This window comes from Ranitomeya imitator, chromosome 5 (assembly GCF_032444005.1).
Source record: "Ranitomeya imitator isolate aRanImi1 chromosome 5, aRanImi1.pri, whole genome shotgun sequence".
Taxonomy (NCBI): Eukaryota; Metazoa; Chordata; class Amphibia; order Anura; family Dendrobatidae; genus Ranitomeya; species Ranitomeya imitator.
The window spans coordinates 160,367,658-160,388,431 of NC_091286.1; the positions used below are offsets into that span (position 1 = coordinate 160,367,658).

General features: G+C 49.9%; 1 protein-coding gene across 1 annotated transcript in view; it reads left to right on the forward strand.

The window, feature by feature from the left end:
- GALNT2 (polypeptide N-acetylgalactosaminyltransferase 2) overlaps positions 1 to 20,774 on the forward strand; it is a 156,571-nt gene that overhangs the window by 78,374 nt on the left and 57,423 nt on the right. The gene's annotated exons all lie outside the window — the stretch shown is intronic.

Here is a 20,774-nt window from a genome sequence, read left to right on the forward strand (position 1 = left end):
GTGCAGAGCCCATGATGTGCCTAAATAGTGAAAACCCCCACAGAGTGACCCTATATTGGAATTGACCTAGTGTTTTTCTGGTATGTGAATTTTTTAATGTGGTAATTAAGTTGTGTAGAGTACAAGGCAGGAGCAGCCCCTCTTGGGCTGGCTATTACAGCAGGGAGCTTCTCACTTCTGTGTGACATTATCCCATATGGGAGGGGGAAGCAGTAAGGAGCAGCTGCTGTCGCACTGAATTACAAGTGTTATAAAAGATAATAAAAGTGCACTGGGCATCTCATTTTTATAGTTTTGAGGGCAGGAACAGTTCAAAAAATGTTTTATCTCCCCAACGTACCCCTTTAATTCATGTGTTGGACCTGAAGAATTTAAACAAAATTTCAAGAAAGCAGTTTTGAAGTATTTGAAGGGTGCAGTTTTTAAACTGGTATCACCTTTGGTAAGTTTCCAATATATAGGCCTATCAAAGTACATGGAAATCTGAACAGGTCCTTAAAATCAGATTTTGTAAATTTCTTGAAAAAAAAATGTAAATTGCTGCTAAAGTTTTAACGCCCCCTAACTTCCTAACATAAAATGATGTTTGAAAACTGATGCACATGTACGTAAAGTAGATATATGGGAAATGTTTGATTAGTTATTTTGTATGGCATGACTTACTGGTTTAAGGATCTAAAGATTGAAAGTTTGAAAATTGCAAATTTTTCCAAATTTTCAGCAGAATTCCAATATTTTTACAAAGAAACGCAAAACACACCGACCTAAATTTACCACTAACATAAAGAGCAGTGTGTTATGTAAAAAAACAGAACCACTAATTACCACATGATTTGAAACTTGTTAGATTTAAAAAATTTGGCCTGATCTTTAAGGGGTTAAACAGTCAGTATAAGTACTGAAGCCCCATCTATTAAACGATGTACAGAAAAAACTCAAAATGCTAGAATTGCTGGTTTTTGGTTGCTTTTCATAAACAATGCAATAAAAAGCGAATAAATCATATTATGTGCCCCAAAATGGTATAAATCAGGCAAAATTATTTAATAATTTTTCACCATTTAAAAAAATAAAAATAAAAGCCTGAGCAAGTTTAATATTGCTGTAATCCTACTGACCTGGAGAATCAAGTTGCCAAGTCACGGTCACCGCATCCTGAACGCTATAAAACAATGGCAGAATTACTTTTTTTCCACAGATTCTCTGCGCATTAGTTTCAGTACACTATATAGTAAAACTGATGGTGTCATTCAAGGGAAAAACTTCCTCCAAAACACAAGCACGTGTGGTGGCTGCTGTTTGACTAGAATGCACAATGCCAGTCTTAGGCTGGGTGCCCACGATCCAGAACCAGCAACGTATTGGATGCAGTGTCCAAAGCATTGCTCTCTATTGAACATAGGTAAATCCGCATGAAAAAGGCAGATTTACCGCATTCAATACATTTCTGTTGATGTCTTTTCTCTTGAAATTGACATGCTGCTGTCTGGAAAGACGCGCCGCATGTCGGTATCCGAGGGTGATCTGCAGGCGTCTGTGGACGCATAGTAGACATGGGAGTTCTTCAAAATCCCATTCACTAGGCTGCATCATCTTGCCGCTGCAGGTTTGACTCTGCATAAATACGCAGCGTCAAGCCCGCCGCACCTCTGGATCGTGGGCACATACCCTTACTGGATCAGCCCCATACCATTTTTCATGCTGAAAATCTTATTGTCTGTCAACTTTTTGTTAAAATTGTTACCCAAAAATTTTTTTGCACAAATATTTCAAGTGCATATGTGTGAAGGATTCCGCTTTTGGAGTAACTAACCATTTGGTTTTCTTATTATGTTAAATATGTAAAATAATCACCCCGTCTAACTGAGATAAATCAATGTGCAATACACATAAATATATGGTGCACATAATTGTCACCAACCAAGGCTGAGTTGTAATATATGTATAATATGTACAGTATATAGCAATCACTGCGCTATGTTGCTAATTGTACACAATTGTCACCATCAAGACTAGGTTTTACTTACTAGTTGTTTTTTGGAGGTGAAGTGTCCGAGCGGGACCAGGCCAATATTGAGTATATTGATCAGCTGGCGAATGATGCTGTTAAAACAATACATGTATATACACTGCTCAAAAAATAAACGGAACACTAAAATCCCACATCCTAGGTATCAATGAATGAAATTTTCCAGTTGTAAATCTTTATTCATTACATAGTGGAATGCTTTGAGAACAATAAAACCTAAAAATGATCAACGTAAATCACAACTAATATCCCACGGAGGTCTGGAGTTGGAATGATGCTTAAAATCAAAATGGAAAATTAAGTTACAGGCTGATCCAACTTCAGTGGAAATACCTCAAGACAAGGAAATGATGTTCGGTAGTGTGTGTGGCCTCCACGTGCCTGTATGATCTCCCTACAACTCCTGGGCATGCTCCTGATGAGGCGGCAGATAGTCTCCTAAGGGATCTCCTCCCAGACCTGGACTAAAGCATCCGCTAACTCCTGGACAGTCCGTGGTGCAACATGACGTTGGTGGATGGTGCGAGACATGATGTCCCAGATGTGTTCAATCGGATTCAGGTCAGGGGAACGGGCGGGCCAGTCCATAGCTTCAATGCCTTCATCTTGCAGGAACTGCTGACACACTCCAGCCACATGAGGTCTGGCATTGTCCTGCATTAGGAGGAACCCTGGGCCAACCGCACCAGCATATGGTCTCACAAGGAGTCTGAGGATCTCATCTCGGTACCTAATGGCAGTCAGGCTACCTCTGGTGTGCACATGTAGGACTGTGCGGCCATCCAAAGAAATGCCACCCCACACCATTACTGATCCACTGCCAAACCGGTCATGCTGAAGAATATTGCAGGTAGCGGATCGCTCTCCACGGCATCTCCAGACTCTGTCATGTCTGTCACATGTGCTCAGTGTGAACCTGCTTTCATCTGTGAAGAGCACAGGGTTGCATTGACGAATTTGCCAGTCCTGGTGTTCTGTGGCAAATGCCAAGCGTCCTGCACGGTGTTGGGCTGTGAGCTCAACGTCCATCTGTGGACGTCGAGCACTCAGACCATCCTCATGGAGTCGGTTTCTAACCATTTGTGCAGACACACGCACATTTGTGGCCTGCTGGAGGTCATTTTGCAGGGCTCTGGCAGTGCTCCTCCTGTTCCTCCTTGCACAAAGGTTGATATAGCGGTCCTGCTGCTGGGTTGTTGCCCTCCTACGGCCCCCTCCACGTCTCCTGGTGTACTGGCCTATCTCCTGGTAGTGCCTCCAGCCTTTGGACACTACGCTGACAGGCACAGCAAACCTTCTTGCCACAGCTCGCATTGATGTTCCATCCTGGATGAGCTGCACTACCTGAGCCACTTGTGTGGGTTGTAGAGTCCGTCTCATGCTACCACGAGTGTGAAAGCACAACCAACATTCAAAAGTGACCAAAACATCAGCCAGAAAGCATTGGTACCGAGATGTGGTCTGTGGTCCCCACCAGCAAAACCTCTCCTTTTATAGAGTGTGTCTTGATAATTGCCAATAATTTCCATCTGTTGTCTTTTCCATTTGCACAACAGCATGTGAAATTGATTGTCAAACAGTGTTGCTTCCTAAGTGGACAGTTTGATTTCACAGAAGTTTGATTTACTTGGAGTTATATTCTGTTGTTTAAGGCTACTTTCACACTAGCGTTTTCTGCAATCCGTCACAATGCGTCGTTTTGCAGAAAAAACGCATCCTGCAAAAGTGCTTGCAGGATGCGTTTTTCTCCTTCGCCTCATTGGGGGACACAGACCGTGGGTGTATGCTGCTGCCAATAGGAGGCTGACACTAAGTGATACAAAAAAAGTTAGCTCCTCCCCTGCAGTATACACCCTCCTGCTGGCTCTCAGCTAACCAGTTCTTGCTTAGTGTCTGTAGGAGGCACATGGGTCTGTTTCAGACCCCAACGTTTTTATTTTATTGTTTACTTTTCTGTAAATTTTTATTTTTTAATTAACGGAGTGAAGGGGGCGACGGTTCCTTTCAAGGTTCCAATCTCCCCCGAACCATCAACAGGCGAGCACAGCGAGTATACCTCCCCGTACCCTCTCCTGCGACGTGGGAAGCCATGCCTGAGCTCACTTCAGGGGCGACGGTTCCTTTCTTGGTCCCGATCTCCCCACACCAGCAGCAGGCGAGCACATGGAGTGTCGCCTCCATGTATCCTCTCCTGGAGCCAGGCCTAATGCCGGACAACTGGCCCTGTCCACCCAGACTGAGCTCTGTGGATGTACAGAGGCCCCTCTCTATGGCGTCCGAGCAGCCCCCACTGTCCCACCACTGTGAAAGCGGATGGCACAAGGAGGCGGACGGTTCCTCTCCACCTCCCTAACAAACGGATGATGGATTGGGGCTTATCCCTGCACCATCCACGCTGCTCAGAACAGCGCTGAAACCCACATCCGCGGTGGCTCCATGCCGGGACGCGCACCAATGGTGAGTGGATCCATCTTCAGTGGGATATCCACATGCTGACAGGCAGCCTCAGCCACTTCCCTGTGGCCCACCTCTCTGAGGTAACGCTCTGGATGGCTGCAAAAATTTAGTCCCCGGCTTCGGCCGATTTGTAGGCCGCATCCTGGAAGTCTTGCCTGGAAAGCTTCAGAGACTAAACTCCCTCGAGAGCATTTGCCCTTCAATTCGGATAAGCGATTCACTGGACAGAAGCCTCTACGTGGGATGCCATGCCTGGCCTGTTTTTTTTAAGGGCGACGGGTCCTTTAAAGGGCACCGATCTCCCCACACCATCAACAGACGAGCACACGGAGTGTCGTCTCCATGTTTCCTCTTCTGCATCCAGGCCTAACGCCAGACAACCTGTCCTGTCCACCTGGAGACCTGAACTCTGTGGACATATAGAGGCACCCTTTTTGGCGTACGAGCTCCCCCCTCTGCATCACCACTATTTAGCGGAAGATGCAAGAAGGCGGACCATTCCTCTCCACTTCCCTGTTAAGAGGTTGATGGATCGAGGGTTCCTAATTTTTATCTCTGCACCGTGAAAAGAGATGACAAGAGACTATGACCTGCTGGATGCAGCCGCACATTCTGCCATGGGGCAGTTTAACCGGGTAGAATCTCCTGTGGTATACCTACCAGTATCCCTACCTGATGTGTCATCAATTAAAAATACCACGGACTGTCAGATAGCAATTCTGGTTCGTTCCGTCTTGCGGCTTCAGGTCCAGCGCTCTATCCTCCCTAGCGGCCGCATGGATTGCTAGAGCAATGGTCTCCTGGCTGGAGACCTTAACTACCTTGATTCACACCAGCAACAACTGGCCAATCAAATCCTTTGAGCGGGAGACTGACAAAGGATTGTATAAGGATTGTCCAGCACAGTCTAGATCTAAGGGATCTTGGTTCCAAACAGGGGAACGAAAAGTAAGATCTACCCTGGACCTCAAACTTCTAACAACCTTTGACATGGTCCTCCTTCTTTGGATGGAGTCCCTCCGCTCAGCCATTACTTCAACAGAAAAAGGTGCAGTTTCCGGCATCCATCGACATTCGGGTTGCTTGCCCTCTGCAAAAATTCCTTCGCCTTTCCATTCGTCAACAGCATTTTCAAGTCACAACCTTGTCCTTCGGCCTTGCTTCCGCACCCAGAGTGTTCGCTCGGGTCATGGCGGATGTCATGTTTCTCTTGCACTCTAGAGGCGTGCTCGTCCTGCCCTGTTTGGTCTGTCTAGCCGCCCTTCCAAGACTACGCTGAGTCGTCTATATCTCTTGCGATACCTTATCTCCTGGGCTGGCAGCTACACTTAGACAAGTTCTCTTCATTTCCAGCCCAGCAGATATCCTTCTTGAGGATGATCCTGCACACTTCTAGAAGGATGGTAATTCTTCCTCGAGACAAGGTCATGGCCCTTCAACAGGGAGCTCGCGCAAGGAGAGTTCTGAGGACTTGATTACTCACCCCCTCATTTCATTCGATTTGCTAAGAGAGTTCTGAGCAAAAATGGTGACGACAATGGAAGCGGTTTCCTTCGCTCCGCTCGTTTTCAGCAAGTCAAACAGACTTTCAGACAATAGTCTCTGAGCTCCTTCTTCATCCAGGGCCTTTCTCCCGGTTCAATGGTTATTAGTAACTTCCAATGCCAGTCTTCTTCTCCCCATCATTGTTCTGGAGATCCCAACGGTAGTCTTACAGCAGGGCCACTGCCTTCTGTCGGGTCTCCCTATCCGAATTCAATTGGATAATGCCACGGCGGTGCCTTACGTCAGTCATCTAGCAGGTACCCACGGTCAGGCACCATGACCGAGGTACCTCACTTTCTCTGATGGGCCGAAGTCTATTATTTGGTGATCTCGGCAGTATATATCCCAGAAGTCGAAGTCTGAACGGCAAACAAATTCAGGCGTCAGGGTTCCGCCTCAAGTCAGTGGGAACTTAACCCAGAAGTCTTCCATCAGATCTGTCCTTACTGGAGCTCTCCAGTTGTAGGTGGGATGACATCCAGACTGAAGGCCAATGTACTCGAGTTCGTGGTTCGGCCTCGAGATCCAAGAGCCATCGCTCTCCATGCTCTGGTTCTGCCATGGTACCAGTTTCCATAACTGCCCTTCCACTGCTTCCGAAAGCCTTTCGGAAGCAGAAAGGGGCCCCAGTGATCCTCAGAGATCCGCACTGACCACGTCCGTTTTTTGTTTGCGGAGCTAGTATCTTCTCGCCTTATCGCAGCACAACCGCAAGTAGGGACTTTCTCACAGGGAGTTTTTCACACGTAGTTCTTCCCTATCGCATACCGTTAGATCATTGGGACCTTATTATTCCTAGGAGCCTTACAGTAGGCTCCTTTTTCATCCGGGCAGACTTTACTATCAGGGAAAGTCGTCCCGTTCTCCTCTGCGATATTCTAACTCTGACGAGTCTTCGGAGCTAGCTTCTCTGCTCTTTCAGACTTTTTTCCCTTATTTCCTTCGAGGCAAGGTTGTCCTCTGGCCATCTCCATCCCTTGTTACCAAGGTGGTACTGTATTACCACTGTTATGAGGGCATAGTTCTTCCCTCATCTCTTTTGGCTCCAGTCCACAAAATGGAATAAGATCCCCCATATTCTGGACGAAGTGCGTGCTCTGAGTAGGTACGTCTTGAGGACAGCGTCCTTCTGAAGGTTGGACGTTTTATTTGGGCTTCCTGACGGTAGAGGAAGGCTTCCTGAAATTTTCAGGAAGGGTTTAGCCGTTTCATCGACCATGATAACATGGTGAATTCTTTTCACCATCCAGGAGTCCTTCTGTGCTAGATGTCAGCCTATCTCCCTGTCTATCAAGGGTTCTAGGCACCAGGCGTCAGTAAGGCACGCCTGCAAGCTTGCGGATTCGTCCAGTCCGCATGCATTCTTGAAGCACTATAATTCCCACACTTCCACAGATGTGAGTCTGGGCAGGCGGACTCTGGAGGCCGCGGTGGCGCACTTGTAAGTAGCGGTTACACAGGGCCTGATCTGTTGTTGTCCCCACCCAGGGACTGCTTTGGGACGTCCCACGGTCTGTGTCCCCCAATGAGGCGAAGGAGAAATAGGGATTTTTGTGTACTCACCGTAAAATCCTTTTCTCCGAGCCATTCATTGGGGGACACAGCTCCCACCCTGTTATTAGCTTATGATTGTTTTTTATAATCTGACATGCTATACTCTCATATATAATATGACATGCTATACGCTCATATATTGTTATTGATCTCCTACTGCTTTTGCACCGAACTGGTTAGCTGAGAGCCAGCATCCTCCAGTTCAGCCTGCAGAGCGCTGTGGTTAAAATGCTGGCCAGGCAGTATCCAAGCAGGATCTAAGCTCTGTGCCATCCCGTGTGAAGGGGAATATTTTTTTGGTTCAGTCCTGGACGAATTACTGGATAAAGCAGTGGATGAGAAAAAGAGATTTCCCAATCTATCGTCCTTCAGACGTCCTTTCAGCAGGACAAGATTCGGTCAGAAAAGACCGTCAAGGGACTGCTCTAAATGGGATGACAAGAAGAAGAGAGGTACTGGCTTCATGTTCAGGTGTTCATCGCAAGAAGGGAAAAAAACATCCCAATGACTAGTGGCTCCCATGAGAGGTAGATTGTCGGCCTTTTATCCAGCCTGTTCTCTTATCACCAACAGCAGTTGGGTGCAGGGCGTGATATCCGCAGGACTTAAACTTGAGTTCCTTTTGGCCCCAGGAGATAAATTCAAGATGAATCCTGTCCGTCCCTCCCAGATAGAACAGTCTGCCTTAGAGTCTGAGGTTGTCAAATTGTGCCAGAAAATGGTCCCTTTGGAGGTTTCGGCTTCTGAGGAGGGTAGAGGTTTTTACTCTTCCCTGTTCTTGGTTTGGAAGCCAGACAGCTCAAATCAAAAATGTCGTCTGCCAGCTGACAAAATTATTCACATCCGTCATCAGGTTTTGCGGAGAGTAAATAGACCAGGATTCTGGGTAAACCTGCTATTCTTTGTATTATGCTGCTTGCAAGTACTTTCCGTTTCAGGAAAGCATCCACTATGTATTTCCTTTAAGTAGAGGGCTTTTCGGTCTCTTTCGTCCCGCTACATTTAGCCCAACTTCGGTCTCTCCCTAAGGTGGCTAGCATATATGTAGACCCTCCTTGACACTCAGGCAGGCCATGTACCTTCTAGGTTTCCCGACATCTTGTATTCTGGCTGTCAAATGGGCTCAGGTTCACACAAGAGGCCTTCAGAAGGATGTTATATTTTATGATAGAGCCCTGAGGGGGTCCCTACAGGGGAAAATAACATTACAACCATCTGCCTTAAGCTCCTTAAAATGATGGCTTAACAAGGATAATTTGTCTTCAGGGGTTCCCTGGGAGAATAACATATCTCATATAGTAACTACTGACGCCAGTCCCTCGGGATTGGGGGCCCATATGGGGATATGGTGGTCCAGGGGCAATGGGATTCCCAGATAGAAAGCTCATCTAACCTGAAGGAACGATCTGTTAGAGCTGTCAGTTAAAAAACTCCTTGGATACCTGCAGGGTCACCATGTCAGATTCCTCTCGGACAATCGTTACAGTAGCCTATATCAACCCCCAAGGTGGGACCCGATCCGAGGCTCTGACGGAAGTAGTGGAACGCCATTTTCAGACAGCAGAAAGACATTTTCTATCTTTGACAGCACTTCACATAAGAGGAAATGCAACACCACTGCAGATTTTCTAAGCCGCAACATGCTGAGGCAGGGAGAGGGGTGTCTGAATGGAGCTATCTTCAGCCAGATTGTCCACATGTGAGATCAACCAGACATAGAGCTTTTTGCCACCAGAAAAAACAGAAAAGTAAATCAATTCTGTTCTCTAAACCCGAGGGAAAAACCCCTTTATTGTGGATGCCTTCCTACGGAAGTGGGATTTCAATCTGGCCTACGCTTTTCCCCCATTGTTCCTGTTGCCTCTGGTAGTAAGGAAGGTCAGAGAAGACAGGGCGAGGATTATATTAATTGCCCAGGAGGCCTTAGATTTTATGGCTGAGGACAGAGGTGTATCTAGGGTTTCTGGCACCCGGGGCAAGAATTCATTTTGGCGCCCCCCAGGACATATGCCATTTTCACACTTAGTCATGTACCCACGAGCTCCTCTCCCTAATGCTCTGAATGTTCAGTGAAAAACAGAGAAGCAGAAGAGAAGCTCGTTGTTACAGGACCATAAGTATGAAAATCACATGTGAGTGAAGTGTCCATGTGACGACTACTGGAACCTGCAGAGCTTAATCCTGACATCGCAGCTTCTGAATTCTCACAACGAATGCACTATCGCAGCTTCTGAATTCTCACAACGAATGCACTGCACACTTTTAGGATTCTCCCTTGCCGGTGGACAGTCATGTCAGCACAAGCATGTGATTTGTATACTTCTGCCCACATTCTGACTAGACGTGCCCGGCCTCGCTCAGTTCATTTTCATTGAGTGAGGCCACACATGTCTAGTCGGCACGTGACCGCATGTATGTAAATCGCCAGCACGAGAGAATCCAGACAGTGTGCAGTGCGCACTGTGAGAACTGAGAAGTCTGCAGTCACGAAGAATGACTGCAGACTCATTACAAACCTGGACATCCCCTTTAATGCTCCTAACATAAATAAAAACATGAGAATTGGTCAGTATCGCAAATAACATTTACATCCAGGTACCTTATAGATGACGTTGTCTCTGGAGCCTTTCTCCTTCTTTTCTTCATTTTGTCCAGACTTCCATCTTCTCCGCTCTTCTGCAGCAAATCTCCACATGATGCCCTTAAAGATACAAGTGTCATTATAATGCTCCTGAATAAAAAATTGCCCCGCACTATATTGTCTGCACAAAATGTGACCCCCACATTGTCCCTCTTATGGTACATGCTCTTCACACTGACCTCTCCTTTCCATACCGGCCTCCTCTTCACACAGTCCTCTAATACTGTGTCCCTCCTATAGGGCCCAGTATTTATACTGTACTCTATCTTCACACACACCCCCCCCCCCTCCTTGGTACACTGTCCCCTCCTGGCTGTGCCCTCACACTGTCCCTCCATGCTACGCCCCCACAACTCAGTTTCTATTCTGTGCCCACTCACTTTTCTCCCCCTATACTGTCTCCTCACACTATTCCCCTCCCTCCTCATACTGTCTCCTCTCACATCCCTCCTGGTCACCATACTGTCTCCTTGTATGTTTACACCCTCGCTTTCTATACTGTCTGCTCACCTGACTCCCCATACTGTGTCTGCACACATCCCATCACCCTCATACATGTTTCCTCATACATGCCCTCATTCGCCCGTACGGTTTCCTCATATATGCCCCCCATCTCCTCCTTTGCTCTTCATTGTGTGTCCTTAAATCCCCCCCATCTCCTCTCCAAATCTCCCCATACAATAAATCCCCCCATTCCCCACACAGCTCATCATCCCCCATTCCCCACACAGCTCATCATCCCCCATTCCCCACACAGCGTCTCATCATCCCCCCCCATTCCACACACAGCGTCTCATCATCCCCCTATTCCCCACACAGCATCTCATCATCCCCCCCATTCCCCACACAGCGTCTCATCATCCCCCCCATTCCCCACACAGCGTCTCATCATCCCCCATTCCCCACACAGCGTCTCATCATCCCCCATTCCCCACACAGTGTCTCATCCATTCCCCACACAGCGTCTCATCATCCCCCTATTCCCCACACAGCATCTTATCCCCCCCATTCCCCACACAGCATCTTATCATCCCCCCATTCCCCACACAGCGTCTCATCACCCCTCCATTCCCCACACAGCGTCTCATCATCCCCCATTCCCCACACAGCGTCTCATCCCCCCATTCCCCACACAGCGTCTCATCATCCCCCCATTCCCCACACAGCGTCTCATCATCCCCCCTTCCCCACACAGCGTCTCATCATCCCCCCATTCCCCACACAGCGTCTCATCATCCCCCCATTCCCTACACAGCGTCTCATCCCCCCCATTCCCCACACAGCATCTCATCATCCCCCCCATTCCCCACACAGCGTCTCATCCCCCCCATTCCCCACACAGCATCTCATCATCCCCCCCATTCCCCACACAGCGTCTCATCATCTCCCCATTCCCCACACAGCGTCTCATCATCCCCCCATTCCCCACACAGCGTCTCATCATCCCCCATTCCCCACACAGCGTCTCATCATCCCCCATTCCCCACACAGCTCCTCACCATTCCCCACACAGCGTCTCATCATCCCCCTATTTCCCACACAGCATCTCATCATCCCCCCCATTCCCCACACAGCGTCTCATCATCTCCCATTCCCCACACAGCGTCTCATCCCCCCATTCTCCACACAGCGTCTCATCATCCCCCCATTCCCTACACAGCGTCTCATCATCCCCCATTCCCCACACAGCATCTCATCATCCCCCCCCATTCCCCACACAGCGTCTCATCCCCCCATTCCCCACACAGCTCCTCACCATTCCCCACACAGCGTCTCATCATCCCCCTATTTCCCACACAGCATCTCATCATCCCCCCCATTCCCCACACAGCGTCTCATCATCTCCCATTCCCCACACAGCGTCTCATCCCCCCATTCTCCACACAGCGTCTCATCATCCCCCCATTCCCTACACAGCGTCTCATCATCCCCCATTCCCCACACAGCATCTCATCATCCCCCCCCATTCCCCACACAGCGTCTCATCCCCCCATTCCCCACACAGCGTCTCATCATCCCCCATTCCCCACACAGCTCCTCACCATTCCCCACACAGCGTCTCATCATCCCCCTATTCCCCACACAGCATCTCATCATCCCCCCCATTCCCCACACAGCATCTCCTCATCCCCCATTCCCCACACAGGGTCTCATCATCCCCCATTCCCCACACAGCATCTCATCATCCCCCCCATTCCCCACACAGCATCTCATCATCCCCCATTCCCCACACAGGGTCTCATCATCCCATTCCCCACACAGCGTCTCATCATCCCCCCATTCCCCACACAGCGTCTCATCATCCCTCCATTCCCCACACAGCGTCTCATCATCCCCCATTCCCCACACAGCGTCTCATCCCCCCATTCCCCACACAGCGTCTCATCATCCCCCCATTCCCCACACAGCGTCTCATCATCCCCCCTTCCCCACACAGCGTCTCATCATCCCCCCATTCCCCACACAGGGTCTCATCATCCCCCATTCCCCACACAGCATCTCATCATCCCCCCCATTCCCCACACAGCATCTCATCATCCCCCATTCCCCACACAGGGTCTCATCATCCCATTCCCCACACAGCGTCTCATCATCCCCCCATTCCCCACACAGCGTCTCATCATCCCCCCATTCACCACACAGCGTCTCATCATCCCCCATTCCCCACACAGCTCCTCACCATTCCCCACACAGCGTCTCACCATCCCCCTATTCCCCACACAGCATCTCATTATCCCCCCCCATTCCCCACACAGCATCTTATCATTCCCCCCATTCCCCACACAGCGTCTCATCACCCCCCCCCCCATTCCCCACACAGCGTATCATCATCCCCCTTTCCCCACACAGCGTCTTATCATCCCCCCATTACCCACACAGCGTCTCATCATCCCCCCATTCCCCACACAGCTCCTCATTATCCCCCCATTCCCCACACAGCTCCTCATTATCCCCCCATTCCCCACACAGCTTCTCATCATCCCCCTATTCCCCACACAGTGTCTCATCTCCCCATTCCCCACACAGATCCTCACCATCATCTTCCCTATGCAGCCCCACTCAAGTAACATCACCCCCTTTTCAAATTACATCCTGAGAGCCTCACACAGTCCTGCATCCTCATTCCCTTGTACAAGGGTCCATGGTGCAGCTACTCTCCTCACACGGCTCCATGCTGCAGCCCCTCAGTCCTTTCCTCGCACGGCTCCTCATTTCCTGCTTCTCTTCTCCACCAGCAGCTTCCTGTAATTGACTCCTCCCCCTCAAGAAATCAACTCCAATTTAGAGGCTACCCTGCAGTCAGATCTTCAATTGTACTCGTGTCTGTAAGATACGAGTACAATTGAATACTGGCAGCCGCGCGCTGCAGCTTCTCTGTGCCGGCTGTTAGCTTGACAGTTGGCACAGAGAACAGCTGACTCCCAGTCCAGGGGGGGCGGCAGAATGCTGCTGCCAGGGAAGACACTGCGGACCGCCGCATTAGGCGGCCTGACTGCGCCTCCCTGCCAGCTGTGCCCAGGGCACATGCCCCGGCTGCCTCCCCCCCCTAGATACGACACTGGCTGAGGACAATGTCATTCTGCGATCCCAGGGTACTTCCCGATCTTCCAGATCTTCTTGTCCAGGGTCCAGTAAATCACCCACGTGTAGCAGGGCTCCACCTGACGGCGTGGAGATTGAAAGGGCATTATTAAAGGATAAAGGATTCTCCCCCAATCTAATAGACACACTTCTAAAAAGTAGAAAATCAATTACAACTAAAATCTGTGCTAAAACATGGAGATGATTTCTAGCCACTTATCACCTTAAAGCCAAAGAAGGGGTACCTGTATGGCAGGTTCTAGAATTCTTGCAGAAGGGCCTTGAATTAGGTGTGGCCACCAGTACCCTGAAAGTACAGGTTTTGGCCCTTCGTGCCTTATGTAATTATGACATTGCAAAAAATTACTGGATATCCCGATTTATTAAAGGGGCTGGCAGATCTAGGCCCATACACAGGGTTTTGTGTCCCATGGGACTTGAACTTAGTCCTTACGGCTATGACTGAGCCTCCGTTTGAACCTATGGTATCTGCCTCAATTAAAATCCTATCCCTCAAGGTAGCTTTTTTAGTGGCTATCACATCGGCTTGTAGACTAAGCGATATTCAGGCGCTCTCTAGAATCCCCCCTTACACACAGATTTTGAATGACAGGGTAGTACTTAGGCAAGACCCGGCCTACTTGCCCAAGGTTGCTCAAACTTCCACAGGACTCCCTTCCTTCCTCCCTAATCCCACTAACCAAAAAGAGAAAAAATTGCATACTTTAGATGTTAGAACAGTGGTTCTCAACCTTTCTAATGCCGTGACCCCGCAATACAGTTCCTCATGTTGCGGTGACCCCCAACCCAAAAAATAATTTTGGTGGCTACTTTAAAACTGTAATTTTATTAGTTATGATTCGGAATGTAAATATCTGATATGCATTATGTATAGAGGTAATACAGAGATCACTGGTGACATTATACACAGGACCTCCATATAGTATACAGTGTATAGTGTCAGTGTATAGGTAACACTGACTCACCAGTGACGTCTCTAGGTGAAGTCCTTCATCTTTCATCCAGCACAGACCGCCATCATTCCTTCCAGCCAGGACTCGTTTCTGCAGGAAATAACACAGTTATCTAGAGCTCCGCTTGCAGAACACATTACTTAATTTTTCACAACTTCTACATTACACCACATGAAGATAAAAAGGCGATATAGTGTCACTCTGCACAGTAACAGGACCGCCCCCCCATTTAAAACAGTATACTCAAAAAATAAAATAAATACATCACTGCAGTAATAATATCCCTTAATTATCCCCTATTATGCCTATGGTAACACTATTCCCCACCCTGGCCCCGTTTATCTCATTCCTGGCTCCAGCCATATGTTCTCGCATCCTGCCCTCATGAGTATCCATTCTACTCCATATGATCTCCCCATCCTGCCCCACCAGCCTCCATCGTATCCGTCCTGCCCCATGATCCAATCCTGCCCCGTGTCTCCAATCATGCCCCGTATCTACATTCTGCCCATGCCTCAAGTCCTGCCCCCAGTGTGTCCAGCATATTACCCCCATGTTGTCCAGCAATCTGCCCCAGTGTGTCCAGCATATTACCCCCAGTGTGTCCAGCAATCTGCCCCAGTGTCCAGCATTGCCCCAGTGTGTCCAGAAGTCTGCCCCAGGGTCTCCAGCATTGCCTCAATGTGTCCAGAAATCTGCCAAAGGGTCTCCAGTATTGCCCCAGTGTGTCCAGCAATCTGCCCCATAGTCTCCTGTATTGCCCCAGTGTGTCCAGCAATCTGTCCCATGGTCTCCAGTATTGCCCCAGTGTGTCCAGCATTCTGCCCCATGGTCTCCAGTATTGCCCCAGTGTGTCCAGCAATCTGCCCCATGGTCTCCTGTATTGCCCCAGTGTGTCCAGCATTCTGCCACATGGTCTCCTGTATTGCCCCAGTGTGTCCAGCAATCTGCCCCATGGTCTCCAGTATTGCCCCAGTGTGTCCAGCATTCTGCCCCATGGTCTCCAGTATTGCCCCAGTGTGTCCAGCAATCTGCCCCATAGTAGTCTCCTGTATTGCCCCAGTGTGTCCAGCATTCTGCCCCATGGTCTCCAGTATTGCCCCAGTGTGTCCAGCAATCTGCCCCATGGTCTCCAGTATTGCCCCAGTGTGTCCAGCAATCTGCCCCATGGTCTCCTGTATTGCCCCAGTGTGTCCAGCATTCTGCCACATGGTCTCCTGTATTGCCCCAGTGTGTCCAGCAATCTGCCCCATGGTCTCCAGTATTGCCCCAGTGTGTCCAGCATTCTGCCCCATGGTCTCCAGTATTACCCCAGTGTGTCCAGCAATCTGCCCCATGGTCTCCTGTATTGCCCCAGTGTGTCCAGCATTCTGCCACATGGTCTCCTGTATTGCCCCAGTGTGTCCAGCAATCTGCCCCATGGTCTCCAGTATTGCCCCAGTGTGTCCAGCATTCTGCCCCATGGTCTCCAGTATTGCCCCAGTGTGTCCAGCAATCTGCCCCATAGTAGTCTCCTGTATTGCCCCAGTGTGTCCAGCAATCTGCCCCATGGTCTCCTGTATTGCCCCAGTGTGTCCAGCATTCTGCCCCATGGTCTCCAGTATTGCCCCAGTGTGTCCAGCAATCTGCCCCATGGTCTCCTGTATTGCCCCAGTGTGTCCAGCAATCTGCCCCATGGTCTCCAGTATTGCCCCAGTGTGTCCAGCAATCTGCCCCATAGTAGTCTCCTGTATTGCCCCAGTGTGTCCAGCATTCTGCCCCATGGTCTCCAGTATTGCCCCAGTGTGTCCAGCAATCTGCCCCATGGTCTCCAGTATTGCCCCAGTGTGTCCAGCAATCTGCCCCATGGTCTCCTGTATTGCCCCAGTGTGTCCAGCATTCTGCCACATGGTCTCCTGTATTGCCCCAGTGTGTCCAGCAATCTGCCCCATGGTCTCCAGTATTGCCCCAGTGTGTCCAGCATTCTGCCCCATGGTCTCCAGTATTGCCCCAGTGTGTCCAGCAATCTGCCCCATGGTCTCCTGTATTGCCCCAGTGTGTCCAGCATTCTGCCACATGGTCTCCTGTATTGCCCCAGTGTGTCCAGCAATCTGCCCCATGGTCTCCAGTATTGCCCCAGTGTGTCCAGCATTCTGCCCCATGGTCTCCAGTATTGCCCCAGTGTGTCCAGCAATCTGCCCCATAGTAGTCTCCTGTATTGCCCCAGTGTGTCCAGCAATCTGCCCCATGGTCTCCTGTATTGCCCCAGTGTGTCCAGCATTCTGCCCCATGGTCTCCAGTATTGCCCCAGTGTGTCCAGCAATCTGCCCCATGGTCTCCAGTATTGCCCCAGTGTGTCCAGCATTCTGCCCCATGGTCTCCTGTATTGCCCCAGTGTGTCCAGCAATCTGCCCCATGGTCTCCAGTATTGCCCCAGTGTGTCCAGCAATCTGCCCCATGGTCTCCAGTATTGCCCCAGTGTGTCCAGCATTCTGCCCCATGGTCTCCTGTATTGCCCCAGTGTGTCCAGCATTCTGCCCCATGGTCTCCAGTATTGCCCCAGTGTGTCCAGCAATCTGCCCCATGGTCTCCAGTATTGCCCCAGTGTGTCCAGCATTCTGCCCCATGGTCTCCTGTATTGCCCCAGTGTGTCCAGCAATCTGCCCCATGGTCTCCAGTATTGCCCCAGTGTGTCCAGCAATCTGCCCCATGGTCTCCAGTATTGCCCCAGTGTGTCCAGCATTCTGCCCCATGGTCTCCTGTATTGCCCCAGTGTGTCCAGCAATCTGCCCCATGGTCTCCTGTATTGCCCCAGTGTGTCCAGCATTCTGCCCCATGGTCTCCTGTATTGCCCCAGTGTGTCCAGCATTCTGCCCCATGGTCTCCTGTATTGCCCCAGTGTGTCCAGCAATCTGCCCCATGGTCTCCTGTATTGCCCCAGTGTGTCCAGCAATCTGCCCCATGGTCTCCTGTATTGCCCCAGTGTGTCCAGCATTCTGCCACATGGTCTCCAGTATTGCCCCAGTGTGTCCAGCAATCTGCCCCATGGTCTCCTGTATTGCCCCAGTGTGTCCAGCATTCTGCCCCATGGTCTCCAGTATTGCCCCAGTGTGTCCAGCAATCTGCCCCATAGTCTCCAGTATTGCCCCAGTGTGTCCAGCAATCTGCCCCATGGTCTCCTGTATTGCCCCAGTGTGTCCAGCATTCTGCCCCATGGTCTCCAGTATTGCCCCAGTGTGTCCAGCATTCTGCCACATGGTCTCCTGTATTGCCCCAGTGTGTCCAGCAATCTGCCCCATGGTCTCCAGTATTGCCCCAGTGTGTCCAGCAATCTGCCCCATGGTCTCCAGTATTGCCCCAGTGTGTCCAGCATTCTGCCACATGGTCTCCAGTATTGCCCCAGTGTGTCCAGCATTCTGCCACATGGTCTCCCGTATTGCCCCAGTGTGTCCAGTATTCTGCCACATGGTCTCCTGTATTGCCCCAGTGTGTCCAGCAATCTGCCCCATGGTCTCCTGTATTGCCCCAGTGTGTCCAGCATTCTGCCCCATGGTCTCCAGTATTGCCCCAGTGTGTCCAGCATTCTGCCACATGGTCTCCTGTATTGCCCCAGTGTGTCCAGCAATCTGCCCCATGGTCTCCAGTATTGCCCCAGTGTGTCCAGCAATCTGCCCCATGGTCTCCAGTATTGCCCCAGTGTGTCCAGCATTCTGCCACATGGTCTCCAGTATTGCCCCAGTGTGTCCAGCATTCTGCCACATGGTCTCCCGTATTGCCCCAGTGTGTCCAGTATTCTGCCACATGGTCTCCTGTATTGCCCCAGTGTGTCCAGCAATCTGCCCCATGGTCTCCAGTATTGCCCCAGTGTGTCCAGCAATCTGCCCCATGGTCTCCTGTATTGCCCCAGTGTGTCCAGCATTCTGCCCCATGGTCTCCAGTATTGCCCCAGTGTGTCCAGCATTCTGCCACATGGTCTCCTGTATTGCCCCAGTGTGTCCAGTATTCTGCCACATGGTCTCCTGTATTGCCCCAGTGTGTCCAGCAATCTGCCCCATGGTCTCCAGTATTGCCCCAGTGTGTCCAGCATTGCCCCCAGACAGTCAGACATAAAGAAAAAAAAAAAAAAGTAAAATCCTCACCTCTCCCGTTCCTAGCGCAGGTCCGGTGCAGTCAGCGTCTCTCCGGCTCTGCGACGCTCAGGACAGAGAGGCAGAGCGGCGCGCACAGTAGTGACGTCATCGAGCCCTCTGCTCTGAGACGTCGCAGAGTCAGAGGACGCTGCAGCTGCCGGCGCCGCAGGAACCAATAGAGGTGAGTATTAGAGCGGGGGCGGGGCCCGGGGGTGGGGGGAGCTGGCCCTGGTCGTGGCGGCGGACGGCGCCGCCCAAAGATTTAAAGGGGCGTCTTTTTTTTTTTTTTCTTCTTCTCCCCCCTTCCTACGCCACTGGTGGCGACCCCTGTGTTTTGGTCGTTCGACCCCCCTCGGGGTCGCGACCCCCAGGTTGAGAACCGCTGTGTTAGAAGGTGTCTTTTAGAATACCTTTCTGTCACTAATCCTTGTTAAAAGGACAACGCCTTATTCATATCTTTCCAGGGTGCTAGGAAGGGTTTTAGGGTTTCGAAATGTACATTAGCAAGATGGATTAGGGAGGCTATCTCTCTAGCAGCTTACACAGCAGGTGGCTGTCTGGCTCCACAGAACTTAAAGGCGCATTCTACCCAAGCCATTGCAACTTCTTGGGCAGAGATCTGGAGTTTCCATCGACCAGATATGTAAGGAGGCTACGTGGTCATCCCCTTGCACCTTTTTAACCACTATAGGCTAGACATGCTTCTTCTGAGCTCACCTTCGGGATAAGGGTGCTGCAAGCTGTAGTCCCTCCCTAAACTAGTTTTACATCTCTGTAATTCTCTCGTGGTGCTGTCATGGGAGTCCGAATAAAGCATTAAGTTACTAAAAGGCTGTAAGTCAGACACGGTGCATTAACGATGTGTGACCAGCGCCCAATACAAGCCGCTTGTGTGCAATTCAATACTAAGCAATCACCCCCTCCATGGATTGGTAGGATGTGAGTGGTTGTCTCATCAGTATTTTGCGCCTGTGTTACCGCCATCTTTATTACTTGTTTTCTGCATCCTGAGTGCATTAGGTCTGAGCCCTGGATAGGTAAGCACTGCTGCCCCTTGTTTGCTGTGTTAATAGCTGGCCTATCTGAGCATTCATTGTCCTTTACAGCATAAAGTACCTGAAAGCTTTCTCAGCCGGCGAAGGAGAGTTTACTAAATAAAGGTGATGCCTTTGCTGAATGAACAGTAATGTCCTCTTTCTTTTGTTCCCGAGAATTTGGTGAGAAGCAATCACCAACTCCCCGCCACTGGTATGAAGTTTGCTTGGGGACATCTTCTGCCTTCTTCATTCTCCCCTTACCGATTAACAGAGTATTCCTTCTGATTGGGATCTTGATACACTGACATCTGAATTGGCCTGAGCGGACCAAGATGCAAGGATTGGCCTGAACGTGACATCTTCAAATGCATATATCAAGTTTGGCTTAGGTGACTCGTGGCCAAGCCCTGTATCTGGGACTTTGTTGCTTGATGTATAGTGACATCTTCTGGTCGACAATGAGTATTGCACTCTTCAATAAACCTCTGCAGTCAACAAACACAAGAATAGTAAAATACTGTACTACAAAAAGCATAAGGCAAACAATATTAGCAAGATTATACCAGTAGTTACTTTCCAGTTTTCCTTGTGACCAGAGGAGATGGGTTCCAATGTGAAATATGTTTCTGCTGTAAAAGTCTGTTAAAGGGAGTCTGTCAGCACAGAATGACTGTTGAAACCAAGTACAGGCTCTCTGTGCTTCACGGCGGGGACAATCATTTATATACACCTTCTCACCTGCTTGGTTTCCATCTATCTCTGCTCTTTTCCTCTATGACTCCAGAGCTGTCAAAGAGGGGGGATGTGTATTGAGATGATTGCCCCCGCTGTGAAGCACCCAGCGCC